General features: G+C 34.5%; 1 protein-coding gene and 1 long non-coding RNA gene across 3 annotated transcripts in view; one reads left to right on the forward strand and one right to left on the reverse strand.

Moving 5' to 3' along the window:
* The window catches only part of NMNAT3 (nicotinamide nucleotide adenylyltransferase 3), a 152,193-nt gene extending 150,300 nt beyond the window's left edge, over positions 1-1,893 (reverse strand). Inside the window, exon 1 of one of the 2 annotated variants that reach the window (XM_003763739.4) lies at positions 1,740-1,893. The gene's annotated coding sequence lies outside the window, so the exon portion shown is untranslated. The remainder of the gene's footprint in view (positions 1-1,739) is intronic. The other variant, XM_012544621.3, reaches the window with a different exon arrangement.
* A 13,813-nt stretch (positions 1,894-15,706) lies between these two features.
* LOC116422391 overlaps positions 15,707-19,258 on the forward strand; it is a 33,008-nt gene continuing 29,456 nt past the window's right edge. Inside the window, exon 1 of the long non-coding RNA XR_004233006.1 lies at positions 15,707-15,748. This is a non-coding gene — a long non-coding RNA (uncharacterized LOC116422391). The remainder of the gene's footprint in view (positions 15,749-19,258) is intronic.

Consider the following 19,258-nt stretch of genomic DNA (forward strand, 5'->3'; position numbering starts at 1 on the left):
TATATCTATACAGACAAAATGATGGAAGCGATTGAATCAACATAAATGAAAAAAAGGAAAATAAATCAAACAACCAACAAGTATTTGCTGATCATCTACCAAGAGCTCCTGTGGCCTAGTTTAAGGAATACAAGAGAAATAAAAGCTCCCTGCTCAATACGTTTACAAGCCTCATGAAACAACAGTACAGATGGCAAATACTTCCAAGTTTCATGATTTCATTAGTACAGATATTCTCTCCACCATGCAAGTAGTTCACATCTTAAAAGATTTTTTTTTTTAATCACTGGAGTAAAAAATTCATCACCTGGCAGCCAACCTTCTGGGAAGGTGCCTCTCCAATGGAAATTTAGGCTAGCCTCAGGCAAGAATCAATATGGGATCCATATAAAAGACTTTCTATCTGAGTAAGATTTGCCATAGTTTATCCTGATCTGTAAAATCAAGAAATCTTAAGTGACTTCTCCGTTAGAGTAGGATTTTAGTCAGGGGGTGTGTTGGAGCAGACAAATTGTTTCTCTCTATTTACATCTGGGAAATGACACACCTATATAGCACAGATTGGGTGATTGCCTAGACTTAGGAAAGTGATAGAAAAAATGTTTGTGTGTACTTTTTGGGTAGTCATTTGTTATTTAGCAGCACATAACTAACTTTAGTGAGGAATCATTAAATAATTAAATGTTAAGTACCACCTACACATTCAGTGAGTCTGAATAGTCAGGACAGCTTCAAGGAATTAGAGAAAACTTAAATAGAAACAGGAGATAATTGGGGAAGGAGGAGGTTAAATATTAAAGAACAGAGACAGGACTAAGTACAGTAACAGAAAAAAATTATAATCATTTCAAATTAGTGGAGGCTGTAATTCAATAGTGTCATTTTACAGAGACTAACTTGATTTGGGTTTAGGACTTTTTGTCCTTTCAGCCGTGTCTGATTCTTCTGTGAACCTATTTGGGTTTTTTTTTTTTTTGGAAAAGATACTGGGCTATCTTTCTCCTCCAACTCAGATGAGGCAAACAACATTAATGATTTCTTCATGATCACAAAGCTACTAAGAGTCTGATAGCTCTGCCTCCTATGTCATCTAGTTGTTAATTTAGATTGGACAGCAGAAAGGGGATTGGATTTATTTAGAGTTTGAGTACTGAGTTACTTTGGCCAAGTCCCTTCACCCATCTGGGAATTAAATTTAAGACGAGGGGGTTGGGCTTAGGCGAGTAAACGAAGCTTCTAGCTCTAAATCTATGGATCCACCGACTCTTAGTTCAGTATTCCCTCCATTGCATCGCACAGCTTCTCTTTCTAGCGTGATGAAGGGGTGTCGAGTTGGGATGCGCTAATACTTCCTGCTGTTGACGGACGGGACTCCGCCCTTCCCCTCCCCTCTCCGCCCCTCCCCTCTCCGCCCCTCCCCTCTCCGCCCCTCCCCTCTCCGCCCCTCCCCTCTCCGCCCCTCCCCCCCCCCGTGAGGATCCCGCAGTTTGAGAAAACATTTCTTATAAATTCACATTCACAACAGAAAGACTGGATATATCTAAATAGTAATGAGAAAGTCTAGGAGGTCTTAGAGCGGAACAACTCACTAGTGGCTTGAAAGGGAAAGCCCCGAATTAGAAACGTTTTCATTGGATAGAAGCGCGCGGTGACAAATTATGTCAGTGTCCGGGCTGAGAGCAACAGTGGAAAAGAAAACTTGTTGGCAAGTGAAGGGCAGCAGGGGCAACGACTCTTACCTGGGAGGCTTCATGATTTAAGGGGGCGCAGCTCCGCCAGCTAATCCTGCCAACAAGTTAGACGGAGCAGGCCTGCCAATCAGGCAGGGGCTCGCGCGGGGCAGAGCGGGCGCGAAACGGGCGAAGAACTACCTCGAGCTTCCCCCCCTCCCCCCTCCCCCCATCCCGGGAAGGGAGAAGGCAGAACTAGGAAAGCAAAGCCCCGCCCTTTCAGAGGCCCCTCCTCCATTACTTCTCAGACATTGGTCAGACTATCTCATAGAAGGCGGGACTTATCGAGGTTCTCCAATCGCCGAGTTACTAAGAAAAGAAGCGGAAACACCTGGTGGGCCCTGACAGACTCGGGGAGCTGTCGGTTCTGGCACCTGGCGTTAGCCTTCCTGGTCTGCTGACTTTCACCTTGACTGCCTTCTCGGAAGCCCTTCCTTGCGCGAGCTCCGAAAGCCCTGTGCCTTTTTTTTCCTTTCTGTGTCCCCTCTCAGGCTCCGTCCAGCATCCTTCCCACTTCGCTCTTCTTCATCCCTATTTCCTTTAGGACTCCGACTCCCTCCCCCCCCCCCCCCCAAAATAACTTTGTCTCCATTCGGGCCCCGCCCCCCGCAATTTGCTCTCGGACCCGCCCACCAGCCGCACGCGCTCTCCTTGCTTTTCCCCGCCTCCTCTCCTTGGCAGGAGGCTTTCCCTATTTCTTGAGGCCGGAGGCCTCCTGCACTTAGCTATCCGCGTGGACTCAAGCGGGCCTTAGGTGCCGCTCTTCCTGTCTTCTCGTGGCTTGGCCCCTCCACGATCCCCTGTGCAGGTACTCCCAGGCCTCTTTCTTCTAGAATTTAGCTGTCAATCAGCCCGTCAGCGAGCATTTTATTTAGAGACTACTCTGTTTCCTGCTTTGAGCCGCATGGAAAAGCCACAGACATCCCCCGCCCTCAGGGAACTCGCAGTCTTTGAGGGGAGACCGCGCGCAAACCACTCTGAACAGACAAGAGCCAAGTAGGATAAAATAGGGACGCCAGGTAGGATTTATAAGGGGAGAGCGCAAAAACTTAAATTGTGTTAGATTTGAGCTGGGCCTTGAAGAAATCCAGGCAGTGCTGCTGTGCCTGTAGGAAAGGCAAGCAGCAAGCAGTTATTGAGCACTTGCAATGAACCAGGCACCCTAGCTAGAGATGGGCATACAGCCAAAACAAAAGCGCACTTAGGGTTAAGTATTTCTCTCTGTGTCTTTGTAGCATATCCTCCTTGATCTTGGAGCTCTGGAGTATGGCTGTAATATTCCTGGGAATTTTCATATTGGGATCTCTTTTAGAAGGTAATTGGGGAATTCTTTCCATTTCTGTTTAACTTTCTGGTTCTAGAAAATCAGGGCAGTTTTCCTGATAATTTCATGAAAGTCTCTTTTTGTTGTTGTTGTTATGGCTTTAAGGTAGTGCAGAAAATTTTAAATCATCTCTCCTGAATCTGTTTTCCAGGTTAGTTGTTTTTCCAATGAAATGAGGTATTTCACATTTTCTTCTATATTTTCATTTTTTTTTTTTTGATTATTTGCTTTATTGTTTCTTGATGTCTCATAAAGTCATTAGTTTTCATTTGGCCAATTCTAATGTTTTTTTTTAAGAAATCATTTTCTTGGGAGGTGGAGTCAAGATGACTGAATAAAGGCAGAGCCTGAGCTTTCTACCAATCCCATCCTCATACCTTTAAATAATGACTCTAAACTAATTCTAGAGTAGTAAAATGCACAAAAAATGGAGTGAAACAGTTTTATATAGACCATGACAACATCACCAGAAAAGGTCTGTCTATCAGGATGAGAGTGGAGCACATTCCAATGCAGATAGAGCCATCACAGTTGGTCCAAGCAAACCAGAAGCAGGCTTTGGGAGCTACTCAATGAGTAGCAGCAATGGCAATTTCCAGAACTTTCAGCCTAAGTGGGTAAAGGGGGTCAAACAACTAATCAGAAAGAAAGTACAGAGATCTCTTTGCTAGCACTGAGGCAGGACTCTGTTGCTTTTCCTCTACTCAGATCTGGGTCACAGTTCTGGTTGGCAGTGCCAGGATGAGATGGAGCATTAGCATAACACAGCTTACAAGCCACAATGGAATTGGGACCCTTCTCAAAATTCCAGGCAGAAAAGATTACTTGTGGTTACTCATAGACCAAAGCACAGGCTAGGAATGTAATGGAATCATGCAACCTTGGAAGAACTGAAAACCTACAGGTCCCTAGAAGAATCTCTGAAAAGAGTTGTAGAAAAAGTCCTGAAGTTTGGGATATTACATCCTCCATCCTAGAAACAGACCCCTGCTTTAACAAAGAGTTAAAAGTCAAGTAATAGCAAGCCATTCTTCAATTGATAAATAGTCAAAGGATTTGAACAGACGATTTTCAGATGAAGAAATTAAAGCCATTTCTAGTCATATGACAAAATGCTCTAAATCACTATTGATCAGAGAAATGCAAATTAAGACAACTCTGAGGTACCATTACATACCTCTTAGATTGGCTAAGACGACAGGAAAAGATAATGAGGAATGTTGGAGGGAATATGGGAAAACTGGGACACTGATACATTGTTGGTGGAGTTGTGAATTTATCCAACCATTCTGGAGAACAATTTGGAACTATGCCCAAAGGGCTATCAAACTCTGCATACCTTGATCCAGCCATATCTCTGCTGGGTCTGTATCCCAAAGAGATCATAAAAAAGGGGAAAGGACCCACAAGTGCAAAAATGTTTGTAGCAGCTCTTTTTGAAGTGGTAAGGACCTGAAAACTGAGTGGATGCCCATCAGTGGGAAAATGTAATGGAATATTATTCCATTTTCTATAAGAAATGATTGGTAGGCTGATTTCAGAAAGGTCTGGAGAGACTTACATAAACTGATGCTAAGTGAAGTGAGTAGAACTATTGTACAAAACAAAAATAAGATTATGTGATGTCACCTGTGATGAACTTGGCTCTTTTCAACAATGAAGTGATTCAGGCTAGTTCCAATAGATTTCTGATGGAGAGAGTCATCTGCATCCAGAAAAAGGACTGTTGACATTTGGAAGAACAAAAAGTCAAGAATATCAAGGGAATTAATGAAAAAAAAATTATAAAAGATGGTGACTTAGTAGTACCACACCTAAAACTACATTATAAAGCAGCAGTCATCAAAACCATTTGGTACTAGCTAAGAAGAAATAGAGTGGTAGATCAGTGGAATAGATTAGATATACATGACACAATCAAGGCCTATAGCAAGTTAGTATTTGATAAATTCCCAAACTCCAGCTTCTAGAATAAGAATTTACTATTTGACAAAAATTGCAGGGAAAACTGGAAAATAATGTCAGAAAATTGACATAGATCTATATCTCATACCCATACCAAAACAAGGTCAAGATGAATACATGATTTGGGCATAAAGGATGATACCATAAACAAGTTAGGAGAACAAGTATTCCTCCCTTCCCCCCTTTTTTAAACCTATCAGATCTTTGGAGAAGGGAGGAATTTGTGACCAAAGAAGAGCCAGAGAACATCATGAAAGGCAAAATGGACAACTTTTGTAGTTTTCTGGTTCGTTTTCTGGAGGTCTCTCACCTAGCCTTCGTTTCCTCAGAGTAATCACTAGAATAGCCAGAGATAAAGTCCAAAAATCTTTATTGTCTCTTTTACAATCTAGTTTCCTTGCCTGGGGCCCAGGCTAGCTTTCTTGAGGTCTCTAGAATGTGCCTTTGTCTCAGTGGAGAAATGAAGGAGGACAGGCCTTCCACCATGGTGGTGTGAGATGGAATGAACCTGTCTGGCTGAGTTTGTCCCAGCTCATCTGCTCTATTATAATTACATTATCATAGGTGTGAATCTTGTAGAATAGGTGTCAATCTTATAGAATTATATTAAATACTAGGAATATATACTGACCTAGAGAATTATTAATCACCATGCTTAACTAGATAACTATTGTCTTGTCAATTCCACTGACTTAACACCTTGTAAGAATACTTGTTTTAAGTACAGAGTTCTGGCCCATAGCAAACTTTGATTACATTAAATTTAAAAGTTCTTGCACAAACAAAACCAATAGAAACAAGATTAAAAAGGAAGTACAAAGCTAGGAAAATTCTTTACAGCCAATTTTTTTGATAAAGGTCTAATTTCTAAAATATATAAAGAACTGTATCAAATTTATAAGAATACAAGTCATTCCCCAATTGATAAATGGTCAAAGGATATGAACAGAGAAATTAAAGCCATTTCTAGTTATATGAAAAAAATGCTCTAAATCACTATTGATTAGAGAAATGCAAATTAAAATAACTCTGAGGTACCACTTCATACCTCTCAGATTGGAGGAAAAGATAATGATAAATGTTGGAGAGGATGTAGGAAAAGTAGGACACTAATACATTGTTGGTGGAGTTGTGAAACAATCCAACCATTCTGAAGAGCAATCTGGAATTATACCTAAGGGGCTATAAAAATGTGTGTACCCTTTGACCCAGCAGTGCCATTACTGGGTCTGTATCCCAAGGAAATCATAAAGAAGGAGAAAGGACCATATGTGCAAAAATGTTTGCAGCAGCTCTTTTAGTCATAGCAAAGAATTGGAAAAGCTTTCGGTGCTCATCAATTGGGGAATGGCGTGGTACATGAAGGTAATGGAATACTATTATTCTATAAAAATGATGAACAAGCTGATTATAGAGAAGCTTGGAAAGATTTACATGAACTGATGCTGAGCAAAACAAACAGAATAAAAAAATATATTGTATACAATAACAACAAGAATTGCGATGATCAACTGTGAAAGATTTGGTTATTCTCAGTGGTTCAGTAATCTGAAGCAATTCCAATAGACTGGACAGAAAATGCCATCTGCATTCAGAAAAAGATCTAAGCAGAATGAATGTAACTCAACACATGCTATGTTCACTTTTTTCTGTTTTTTTTTTTTTTTAATTTCTCCCATGGTTTTTCCCTTTTGCTCTGATTTTTCTCTCCCAACATGATTCATAAAGCAATGTGTATTAGAAATAAATAAACTTACTACAATAAAAAAGGTTGTCGGGACCGAATGTGCATCACACCACAGTATTTCTACTTTTTTTTATTGTTTGCTTGCTTTTTGTTTTCTTTCTCATTTTTTCCATTTCTGATCTGATTTTTCTTGTGCAGCATAATAAATGTAGAAATATGTATAGAAGAATTGGATATGTTTAACATATATTGGATTGTTAACTCTAAAAGAAAGGTTAGGGGAGAGAAGGAGAAAAATTTAGAACACAAGGTTTTGCAAGAGTGAATGTTAATGTATTGGTCAACCTGCCATCTGGGGGAGGGAGGGGAAAAATTGGAACAAAAGGATTTGCAATTGTCAATGCTGAAAAATTACTCATGCATATATCTTGTAAATAAAAAGTTATAATAATTAAATAAAAAATAAAGAATCAAAAAAGAGTGAATGTTAATAAAAACTATCTTTGCATATATTTTGATAATAAAAAGCTATTATTTAATATTTTAAAAGTCAAGTAATAGGCTTAGAAAATGAGCATGCAGCAGAAAAAAAATTCTGATTATAAAGTTATTATGGTGACAAGGACGATCAAAATATACACTTGGAGGAAGATAAAGTCTAAGCTCTTAACATCCAAAGCCTCCAAAAAACAATAAAAATTGGTCTCAGGCTAAGGAAGAATGCAGAAAGAATTTTGAAAATCAAGTACAAGAAGTAGAGGAAGAACTGGGAAGAAAAATGAGGGGTAAGCAAGAAAATCATGAAAAACAAGTCAACAACTTGGTTAAGGAGACACATGTATACACACAAATACCGAACAAAATAACAGCTTAAAAAACAGACTAGTTGAAATGGTAAAGGAAGTATAAAAAACCAGTGAGGAGAAGAATGCCTTAAAAAACATAATTGAACAAATGGAAAGAGAAGAACAAAAAAATTACTGAAGAAAAAATTCATTAAAAAGTAGAACTGGTCAAATGGGAGAGAAATTCTACTGAAGAAAACAATTCCATTAAAAGTAGAATTAGATAAATGGGAAATGAAGTACAAAAGTTCACTGAAGAAAATAATACCTTAAAACTTAGAAATGAGGAAATGAAAGTTAATAATTTTATGAAAAATCAAGAAAAAATCAAACAACTAAAAGATATAATGAGGCAAATGAGGGAAGTGAGTGAATCTTGCTCTAATTAGAATTGACTCAAAGAAGGAATAACATACATATTGAATTGGGTATAGAAATCTATCTAAACCTGCAGGAATGTAGGAGAGGAAGGAGATAAGAGAAGGGGAAGTATGATAGAAGGGAGGGCATATTGGAATAGGGAGTAGTCAGAAGCAAAACTTTTAAGGAGGGTCAGAGTGAAAAGAGAGAGAAAATAAAACAAATGGAGGGGGGAGGAATAGAGTGAGCAATAAGTAATTGTGAAAAAAAAATTGAAGTAAATTTTTCTGAAGAAAGCCTCATTTCTCAAACACATAGAGAATTTAGTCAAATTTATAAAAATAAGAACCATTCCCCAACTGATAAGTGATGAAAAGATATAAACAGTTTTCGGATGAAGTAATTATAATTTTCTATAGCCATATGAAAAATACTCTAATTCACTATTGATTAGAGAAATGCAAATTAAAACAAATCTGAGGTACTCCCTCACACTATTAGATTAGCTAATAGGCCAGAAAAATAAAATGACATGTTGGAGGGAATGTAGGAAAAATGGTGGAATTGAGAGCTGATTCAACCACTTTGTAAAGCACTTTGAAACTATGACCAAAGTACTATAAAACCATACATATCTTTGGACCTAACAATACTATTACTAGGACTGTATCCTAAAAGAGATGAAAACATAAAGGAAAAGGATGTATATGTACAAAAATATTTATAGCAGCATTTTTTTCCTAGGGGACAAAGAATTGGAAGTTAAAGGGATACCCATCAATTGGGAAATATTTGAATAAACTGTGGTATGTGATTATGATGAAATATTATTATGCTATAAGAAATGATGAGCAGGATGTTCTCAGAAGAACCTATGAATAGCATAGTCAATCTATGTTTTTGTAAGTATTCATTCATTTCATTTAGATCATCAGATTTATTGGCATACAATTGGGTAAAATAACTCCTAATTATTGCTTTAATTTCCTAAAAGAGAATGAACAGCTAATACAAACACATTAATATGGTATGTGATACATTGGGTGTGCCTGTGGAGGTAGGCCTTTATGACTGGATAACAAAATAACTGAACAGAGGTAAAGTATTGGAACCTTAGAAAGATAGGACAGAGTCAAGGTTTGAAGACTTTAAATATCCAACAGAAGAGTTCATATCTGAATCAGATTTAACTGCATATATGAGGAGACTGATATATGCTTATGCGTTTGCTTGTTTGCATGCACACTCACTTGTACAGTGTAGTCAATAGACAGAACCAAGAGCTGAGGTCTTTGGATTCTCTTTTCTCTATACCAGTATCTGCTATATCCCTAAGGCCTCTATCTTCCCTTACTGAATTCCTCTGGGAAACTCCATTTTTTTAGTTACAATATTTTTAAATTTTTTGCCCAGTTGCAAAAATGTAAATGTAAATATTTTTACATTTGTTTTTAAAATTTTGCGTTGCAGATTCTCTTCCTCTCCACATCCCCCATTGAAAAGGCCCATGTGAAATTGTGCAAAATATTTCCATAAAAGTCATGTTGCAAAATAAAACACATTCCTCTACCCCCAAAAAACCCTGAAGAAAAAAAAAAGTTTAAAAAAAGTATGCTTTAGTCTTTATTTAGTTCTTTCTCTGAGTGTGAATAGCATTTTTCATTAAAAACTCTTCAGAGTAGTCTTGGATCATTAGACTACTGAGAATAGCAAAGTCATTCGCAACTGATAATCCCACAACTTTGTTTTTTTACTATGTATACAGTACTTTGCTTGAGCTCATGGAGGATTTTCCATGTTTTTCTGACAGCATCCTGCTCATCATTTCTTATGGAACGATAATATTCCTTCATATTCATATACCACAATTTATTCAGACATTTCCCAATTGATGGGTATTCTCTCAATTTTCAATTCTTTGTCCTGAGAAAAGAGCTGCTAGAAATATTTTAATACATATAGGTTGGGAACCTCCATTTTTAGAAAGTGCCCAGCCAGCCATACTTCACTTCATTCCACTGTCCCTGTGCTTCCCTTTCCTGTTGTTGTGCTTCTCCTAAAATCTCCATTTTTAGGCAGTGACCAGAACTTCCATGACCTCACTAAGGTTTCTTAATCTTCACCTCCTGTTATTCACCATCTTCTTCTCCTGTCCACTTAGATTGTTAAATCCCTTGAAGACAGGGAATTATAGGGACCTATTTTTTTGCTTATATTCCTAATGCTAAGTATAGTGCCTAGTATATAGTAACTACTTAATAAATTCCTCTTCACTTCTCTGTTTTATATTATTAGGTTACTTTTATATCTAGATTGAAAGTCTCTTTTAATTAAATAAAATTAATATATTGCAAAATATCATAGATATTGTTATTTTTATATAATATAAAAACAAAAATATGAAATTAATATTAATTTATATTTAAATTTTTAAATAATAACCATAATAAATTTAACTATTTAATTTTTATATATTTATATAAAATAAATTTAAATTAAATTGATAAAATATATGTGTATATATAAAATAATAATAATTTAATATTAATTTATAATTTTTTAACATCTTCAGTTCATAGCACAAAGTTAGGCATGAAGCTGGCAAATCACTTCCCTTCTTTGGGCCTCCTATTTAAAATTTTCACTTATAAATTGAAGTCTTTTAATAGAGGAGGCACTACTAGCTTGAGGCAGTTTGGTATCATAGTTTAGTTTCCTCATCTATAAAATGGTGATTACAATAACATTTATCTCCTAGGATTACTGTGAAGAGAAATTCTGCTCCAGAATTTATGATATGGTTTAGTCTACTTCCTTGGAGTAGACTAAAATTTAACTCTGTACTTAATGAGAAGAAAAAGTTAACTGCAATATTTAAATATTAAACAAAAAGAATGGGGAGAGTATTTAAAATAAATAAGAGAATGAACTTTTTAAGCACCTTCAAATATTTTGAAAACAAACACCTTAAATAATAAATATTGCTAATCAACAAATATTCTTATATAAAGCATTTTCTATTAATATCATTTTTTATTATAATTTCAGTTTCTATCTTATCTTAGATAGATATCTATCTAAATCTTAAATGAAAAAAATTAAGAATGTTTTAGAATCCAGAATTTTCAGTAATCCTTACTTGCTTTTTTCTAGATTCAAATTACTATGCCTAGAAAGAAATTTCTTTTTAGATCCATGATGAAATCTAATTCCCAATTTCAGATGAATATATTATACTTTTTAAAAATAAAATCCATGTGTTAAATATTTAAGCAAAGAATGGTTTAGAAGACTATTCTAGTTAAAAATAAATTTCCCCCTAACAAAGACTCCTCGAGTCATGTTAATAATTCAGAATAGTGTTTTTTTACTCAATTCACACTTGAAAGCTCAAGATAGCAACTAGTTACCTGAAAATAGAAGTCTTGATCAAATATTTAAGATTCCACTTATTTTCATTTTCTACATTTTTTTTTTATTTTGGTGTTCTACTTTTCTTCTTCAGCAGCACTAACCATATACTAAATGTAATAAAAGTGCTTCATGGATTATTAAATGCAGCAATACAATGATCTTTTGCTAGAACATAAGAATAAACTAGGGCTACTAGCATTGTAACAAAATAATTTTTCCTTGAAGATATAGTCTGTGCTCCAAAAAAATGAAACAATCTTGTATTACAAAATCAGCAAGGAACAGATAGATTTGGCTCTACCATAGAAGACACACTAATTTAAAAATAATAATAATAATAATAAAATAAATAACAGTTAATTGTGCCTTATTCTGACTAGTGGCAACTCTCTCCCTCAAAATAAATTTGTACTTAAAATTTTCATAAATGGTGACTAAACACCAACTATTTGCTAAAAGAAAAGACTTTTCTTTGATTAGAAGAGGTAATTATATTTTAGCATTCATATAGTTTTTTAAACCAAGTTTTTTTTGATGTCTTTTGTTTTTTAAATCACCATAGCTTTCTGCAATATCCTTCCTTTTTATTTGCCCCCAGAGCCATCCTCTAACGAACAGCAGTTTTTAATACACAGAAAAAAATGAAAATGAAGATTAAAATGAGCATAACTAATCATTGTATCAAAAAATATGTGTCTGAAAATATGTACAATGGACAATACTTGTGAACCTCCCACATCTGTAAAGGAGAGAGTTTGAAAATATTTTTTTCAAATTTATTATTTGTAACCATGCCTGTTCTATATAAACATACCTGTTTATATAAAAGTGAATATTTCACTTTTGATTTGTGTGTCTGTGTGTGTGTGTGTATATGTGTATGCGGAAGTGTTTCTTTCCTTTTACATTGTTGCAGTCATTGTTTATAATCTTTTTTGATTTTATTTACTTTACTCTGCATCAGTTCATGCAGATCTTTCCATGCTTCTCTCTATTCATCACTTTCATCATCTTTGATAATTCAGTAATATATGATATGTATGATAGTACAGTACATTCATGTACCTTGATTTTTTAGCCATTCCCTGATCAATGAGCATCTACTTTGTTCCCATTTTTTTGCCTATGTGAGGCTTTCTTCTTATCAATGACTTCCTTTGGTTTATATAGTAACATATATAAAATAAATAAATACATAATAGAATAATAGCCACATTGATGGAATCCTGGTGTCAGAATTTATGGACATTTTAGTCACTTTAATCACATAATGACATATTGCTTTCCAAAATAGTTGTACTAATTCATAGCTCCACCATGTACTAGTGTGCCTATATCCTCACAATTCCTCTAAAATTAACTATTCCATTTGCAATGTAGAAGGTGAAACCTCAGGGTTATTTTGATATGCATTTTTTCTTATTATTAGTCATTTGGAGTATTCTTTCATATTGGTTGTCCATACTTTATAATTCTTCTTTTAAGAACTGTTATTTCATTTCCAATGACCACAGTTCTATTGAGGATTGACTTTTGTTCTCAAACATATAGTTTATCTTCACCATGTGGACCTTTAACTTTAACTACTTTAAGCATTTACTGATTTTATTAGTAACCTTTTTCACTTTCACACTACATAATAAAGATTGTGACAATGGAGAAAAAAAATGAAAGGCACAATATTCACATATTCGTGGAATAGCAAGTTTTTATCTTCATTGGTCTTGTTCACCCTACAGTTGTTGGAGTTTTTTTCTACATTATTTAATATTTTTTTTCTCCTGTTGCATCTAAAACAATTTCTAAACATTTGTTTTTAAAACTTTGAGTTCCAGATTCTCTTCCTTCCTTTCTCCCCATTCTCCCTCTGCCCAGTGAGAAGACACATGTGAAGTTGTGTAAAACATTTCCATAAAAGTTATGTTATGAAAGAAAACAGAATCCTCCCCACAAAACCCCAAGCTTCAAGAAAAATAACATAAAACAAAACCATGTTTCAATCTATTCAGATACAATCAGTTCTTTTTCTGGGTATGGATAGCATTTTTCATCATAAGTCCTTCAGAATACTCTTGGATCATTATATTGTTAAGAATAGCAAAGTCATTCACAGCTGATGATCTACGATATTGTTGTTACTTTATACATAGTACATTTCACTTTGCATGATCTCATGGAAGTCCTTTCACGTTTTTCTGAGAGCATACTGCTCATCATTTCTTATATCACAATAATATTCCACCAATATCACATACCACAGTTTGTTCATCCATTCCCCAACTGATCAGCAGCAGCTCCTTAATTTCCAATTCTTCGCTCATAGATAAGAACTGCTATAAATATTTTTTTATATATTTGTCCTTTCCTTTTTAAAAAAAAATCTCTTTTGGGATATAGTCCTAGTAGTGGTATTGTTAGCGCTTTTTAGGCATAGCTCAAAATTGCTCTACAAAATAGTTGAATCAGTTCACAATTCCACCAACAGTATAACTCATTTTCCCTGACAGCCCATCCAACATTTGTCATTTTCCTTTTCTGGCTAATCTAATAAGTAAGAGAGAATACTTCAAAATTGTTTTAATTTGCATTTCTCCAATCAATAGAGTATTTTTATATGACTATACACAGCTATGATTATTACTTCATCTGAATACTATTCATATCTTTTGATCATTTATCAGTTAGGGAATAGCTCTTACTTTTTATATATTTGACTCCTTTTCCTATATGTTTAAGAAATAAGTCTTTATCAGATAAACTTGCTTCAAAATTCTTGACATAATTACTATTGCCAACTGTATTTCTTCCCCATTTATTTTATTTTCTCTCTCACTTTTTCATTTTGAGCTCCTCTAGGAAGGCTTTTTGTCCTTGAGACCAATTTTTATTACCCTTTGAGGCTTCACATGTAGACATTTTGACATTGCTGTACTCTTTTGAGTTTATGTTTTGATTTTCTTTGTTGCCACAGTAGTTTTCTATGGTCAGGGTTTCTTTCAGTTTGTCTTCTGATCTGGAGCTGAAGGCCTCACAGCTAACCTTTTGTGCTACTGGCCTGATGAGTTAGATTTGAGGGGCATCACCTGTTTGTCTGTATTGTGTTTAAGAACCTCCTATTGGTTTGCCCAGACACCATCTGTACTGGGATGCATTCCCCCTTTGCCCAAGTAAGACAGATCTTTCTTGAAATCCCTCTAAGTTATCTTAAACTAGAAATTTGTTTTATTTATTTTTTTTTTTTTGTATGTTCTGTCACTTCAGACTCCATTTAGAGGCTTTATTTAATATTGACATCAAATGGAACCTGGGCAGAATCCAGATAACTTCCTGGCTTTTCTCTGTCATCTTGACTCCATCTTGAGCTGGTTATAAGAGATAAAACTTAGTACAGTGCTTGGTACATGATAGTTGCTTAATGCACATTCTTTCCCCCTTTTTTCTGTTTTGGTTCTTTATTGTTATGGCATCAAGAACATTTTTTTTATTGTAGAAGGAATTTGGTAGATTGTCTTCTTTTGTTGTTTGTTCAATATTGGGATTACTTGTTCTTCAGATGTTTATAGACTTTATCTATAAATCCTTCTGCTCTTTTTTCCCTTTGGGGGATAATTTCTTTTTCTAAGATTGTATTATTTAAATTCTTTATTACTTATCCCTTTAATTTTAATTTGGGTTGTGTGTGTGTGTGTGTATGTATATGTGTGTGTATAAATTGTCAATTGTTGGTAAATCATTGGGCAAAATAGATTCTAATGAAAGCCTTTTTTCTTATTTATTGTGAATTTTCCTTTTTCATATTTGATACTAGTAATTTGGTTTTTTCTTTTAAGTCAAATTAGCTAATGATTATTCTAATATTAAATTTTTAAGAAAAATCTGTAAGTTTTATTTATTAATTCAGTGGTAATTTTGCTTTCAGTTTTATTAATCTTTACTTTGATTTTCAAGATTTTTACTTTTTATTATTGTATTTTAAATTTTTTTGTTTTTTAAAAAATTACATATTTAGTACATTCATCTATTCTTTATTTCATTGATGAAAGTGTTTAGAGATATAAAATGTATCCTAATGATCATTTTGGATAAATCCCAAGACTTTTTACATATCATCCTATTGTTGTCATTGCCTTTAATAAAATTATCTGTTGTTTCTATGATTTGTTTTTTTTTAATTCACCAAGTTATTTAGCTTCAAGTTCATTTTTAATCTTTTCTTTGATAGTCCTTTATTGAATATATATTAGTCCACTTTTTGTTAGTAATGTATCTCTTTTATACCATTGTTATTCTGCATTTGCTATGAGATCTTAATGTTTTTAATTTATAGGGAGAGGAAGAGAATAAACATTTATATAATGCCAAGAACTTGTTAAGAGCTTTTTACAAATATGATCTCATTTTAGCTTCACAACAACCCTTCAAGGTAAGTACAATTATCATTGCTATTTTGCAACTGAAGAAACCAAGGCAAAGATCAGTTAAATTACTTGCCTAGCATCACAAATCTGCTAAAGGTTTGGGGCCAGATTTCAATTTAAATTTTTCTCTCTCTAGGCCCAATTTTCTATCTACTGTTCTACCATCTATCTAATATAGAGTCACATTTTGTAAAGGTTCCTCATATAGTTGGGAAATATGTATACTCCCTTTTATTCTCACTTAGTAATCACAATAGATCTGTTCAAGTGCTTAATTTTTTTCTTGTTCTTTTTTTCTTTGTTTAAATTGCCTAGTTCTAAAAGGAGTACAATGAAGTCCTCTACTTCATAATTTTGCTTGCCACTTCTCCTAGTTTTTCCTTTACATATTCTAATGCTCTGCCATTTGGTGCATATACACTTAGCATTGAAATTAATTCATTGCCTATGGCATATTTCTGCAAAATGTAGTTTTCCCTGTTTAATTCTTTTAGTTAAGCCATTTTTTGTTTCCTTCTCTGATGTTATGATTGATATCCATGTTTTTTTATTGAGTTCATAATAGTTTATTTAGTTCATGATAGATTTTGCTCTTATAATAAGAAATTTGGAGCATGCTCAGGTCATCTTATATCCAAACTCCCTAAGGAGCTTACCTAAGCATACCTAGAGCTCCTAAATTGTAGGTGAGAGAAAGGATGTCAAGATATTAGTTGTTCTGATGTTGTGCACTCTTCTATTTTAACAGTGAATTCATCCCATTTATATTCAGTTATAATCATTAATTGTGTATTTTTCTTCATCCTATTGTTCTCTCATGCTTTCTTTTATCTTCTTTGTTCCCTATCTTCTCTTTATTATACATTCTTATTCTTTCTTATTTTCCTTTTATACATCTCTTCAGAATCCCCTCTCTGAGTTTAGGATTTTTTTTGCTTGTGATTAATCTCTTCTTGAATTTATGCATCCTCTTATTCCTTTCTTTCCCTTATCTCTTTTCACTGATATTCCTCTGTGAGGTTGAATATGTTTCTACACCAAACTCTTTGTGCATGTATGTGTATGTGTCTGCTTATTCTACTCTTCTTTGGTCAATTGAGATGAAAGCAAGACTCAAGGGATGATCACTCCCTATGATTCTCTTTCATGTGTATGCATTTCTATTTATTATCTCTTTTCATTTCTTTTAGGTATTCATATAGTCCATGCAAAAAATCCATTTATTTCTTAGGATCTCTGTTTATAGTTGTCAGAGTAATTTTCTCTTTCTAGGCTAAAGCATCTTTAGTTATAAAATAACATTTTATAGTGGATAATGTCTTCTTTGGTTAATTTTCTTTTCAGCTCTAGTTTGATAAATTGGGGCTTTTTTTCATTGAACTAGAGCTGAAAAGAAAATCAAAGAAGACATTATCTACTATAAAATGTGTTAAAATGTCTCTTCTGACTGCTGTACTTTTGGCTAAAGTGGTTGACCCTGCTTAGTCTTACCCTAGGTCACCTGGATTCTTGCACTAATGTCCACTTCTGGCAGTTACTTTTCTTCCTCCCCAATCTATAAATTTGAGAATTTTTCATAGACTCTCTATGGTATTTTAGGACAGAACTCTAGGAATCTCCATGTCCTCATGTGCCTGGGCTGTCTTAGTCTAACTGCAGACCGCTCTCAAATATGTGAGAGTAGGGCTAACTACATTGGAACCTGGCCTGAATTGAGAGGAAAAAACACAAAGGGGCAGACTTCTAGGGTCTGGATATGCAAATGAGTTGGTAGAGAGAGTGGGAAGTTTGAAGTCAAGGTCCTATTCTATTCTAGAAGTGTAGAGTACACAGTCAGGACAGGTACAGGGAGAGAAAATACGGTTCTGTACAGCAAAGTTAATATAGTACTTTTTGGAATGAAGATTTTTTTTTCAGTATTTTTTATGTAAAATCAAATGTTTATGTTGTGAATTTATGTAATGTGAATTTATAGAAAACAAGAACTGTCTACACGGCTATGCTGCTATAGTTGTTGCCAGTCTCTGACACCTCTAAGTTTCCTACCTTGGTACTTTTTTTTATTACTCTTGAACTTGGTCAGTGGAATCCTCAACTCATACTGCCTCTGGACAAAGAGTCTTGAAGAATTACATGTCTTGCTAAAGCCTACCTTGAGTTAATGTTAGTTTTACTGGTAGCTGGACTTATTGGTTGCCCTTGGGCTAACCTGTTGTCTAGGGCTGGAAGAAAGAAGTCTTTTGTTATATTTTCCCTTTGAATTTCTTGATCATTACTTTGTCTAGTGTAAACTTCAAAGTTTTTCTGGAGCAGCTAGGTAGATGGTAGCTATGTGGTTTGCTTTCCATTCAGCAAATCAGTTTTCTGTTTCCTCCTAAAAATAGTAGAATATATGGATAGACATTAAATTTTGAAGAGAGAGAGAGAGAGAGAGAGAGAGAGAGAGAGAGAGAGAGAGAGAGAGAGAGAGAGAGTCACACAGAGACAGAGGCAGAGACAAGGACAAAACGAAAGAGAATTATTGAATGAGGATGAAACTGTTTTGCAACTATGACAACAAGGAATAAAAAAAAAACTTTGTTTAAAATATTGCAGACTGATAATATCCCTTATGTAAGGTTTCCAGAGATTATATGTTATATGTCTTGTCTTGTTAATACTACCAAAAGTCCTTGAGTTTATTCTCTGAAATATTTTATCCTGATTTGCAACATTTTACATTTAATGATTAAATGAAAAAATAATGTCCTAGATTAATATTTAGAATATGTAAAAGCTACTTTATCATGTCTGTTACTCAGAGTTCTTGAGACAATCTATTTTCAAGGGCATGTAAATAATAAAATATGACTTTAGCAAATTTGATTCTAAACACATTGTGACTTAGTTGTATATAGTACTTAAGCATTTTTGTTTACTTTTATGGAGAGTTGTCTCTACTATGTCAAGATATCATATCTAAGGCTTTCTGAAATAAGGCAGGTTCTTAAAGGAGGCAGCTTTCATTAGTGGGTAGAGGCTTGAGATCTGGCTTCTGATTGGATCATCTACATATCTTTTGGCAATGAATCAATTCTGCCTTCTAGACAAGGGTAAAGTTGTGTGATACTCTGAGAATCTCCCAGAACAATAAACACAATTTAGAATTTTTGTCCAACAGAGTAAGCACAAACATGTAGGATGAGCTTGGGACTACCCCAGAACTTGGATCCTTAGGAATGAACAGGATCTGTTGAGTAGCTGTCAGAATCGACAAGCAACTAAATAGAGATTAGTGGATTATTTATTGGTGATGCTGCCACAGGGAATTATGGTTAGATGCTGGTTGTATTAGAGAGCTTGTTAGGTTTCTTCTAGATTTTATCTTCCACTATTCTCTTAAAAGAGGAAAGAAGATAGGTGCTACAAATTATAATTAATGAGTATGCTGAAAATCTTATCTATTTGAAATTTAGCAACAAACCAAACATATCTTTATGGACAACATGGAGAGATGTAGGCTAAATAAAAAAAAA

Source organism: Sarcophilus harrisii, chromosome 3, assembly GCF_902635505.1.
Source record: "Sarcophilus harrisii chromosome 3, mSarHar1.11, whole genome shotgun sequence".
Lineage (NCBI taxonomy): Eukaryota > Metazoa > Chordata > Mammalia > Dasyuromorphia > Dasyuridae > Sarcophilus > Sarcophilus harrisii.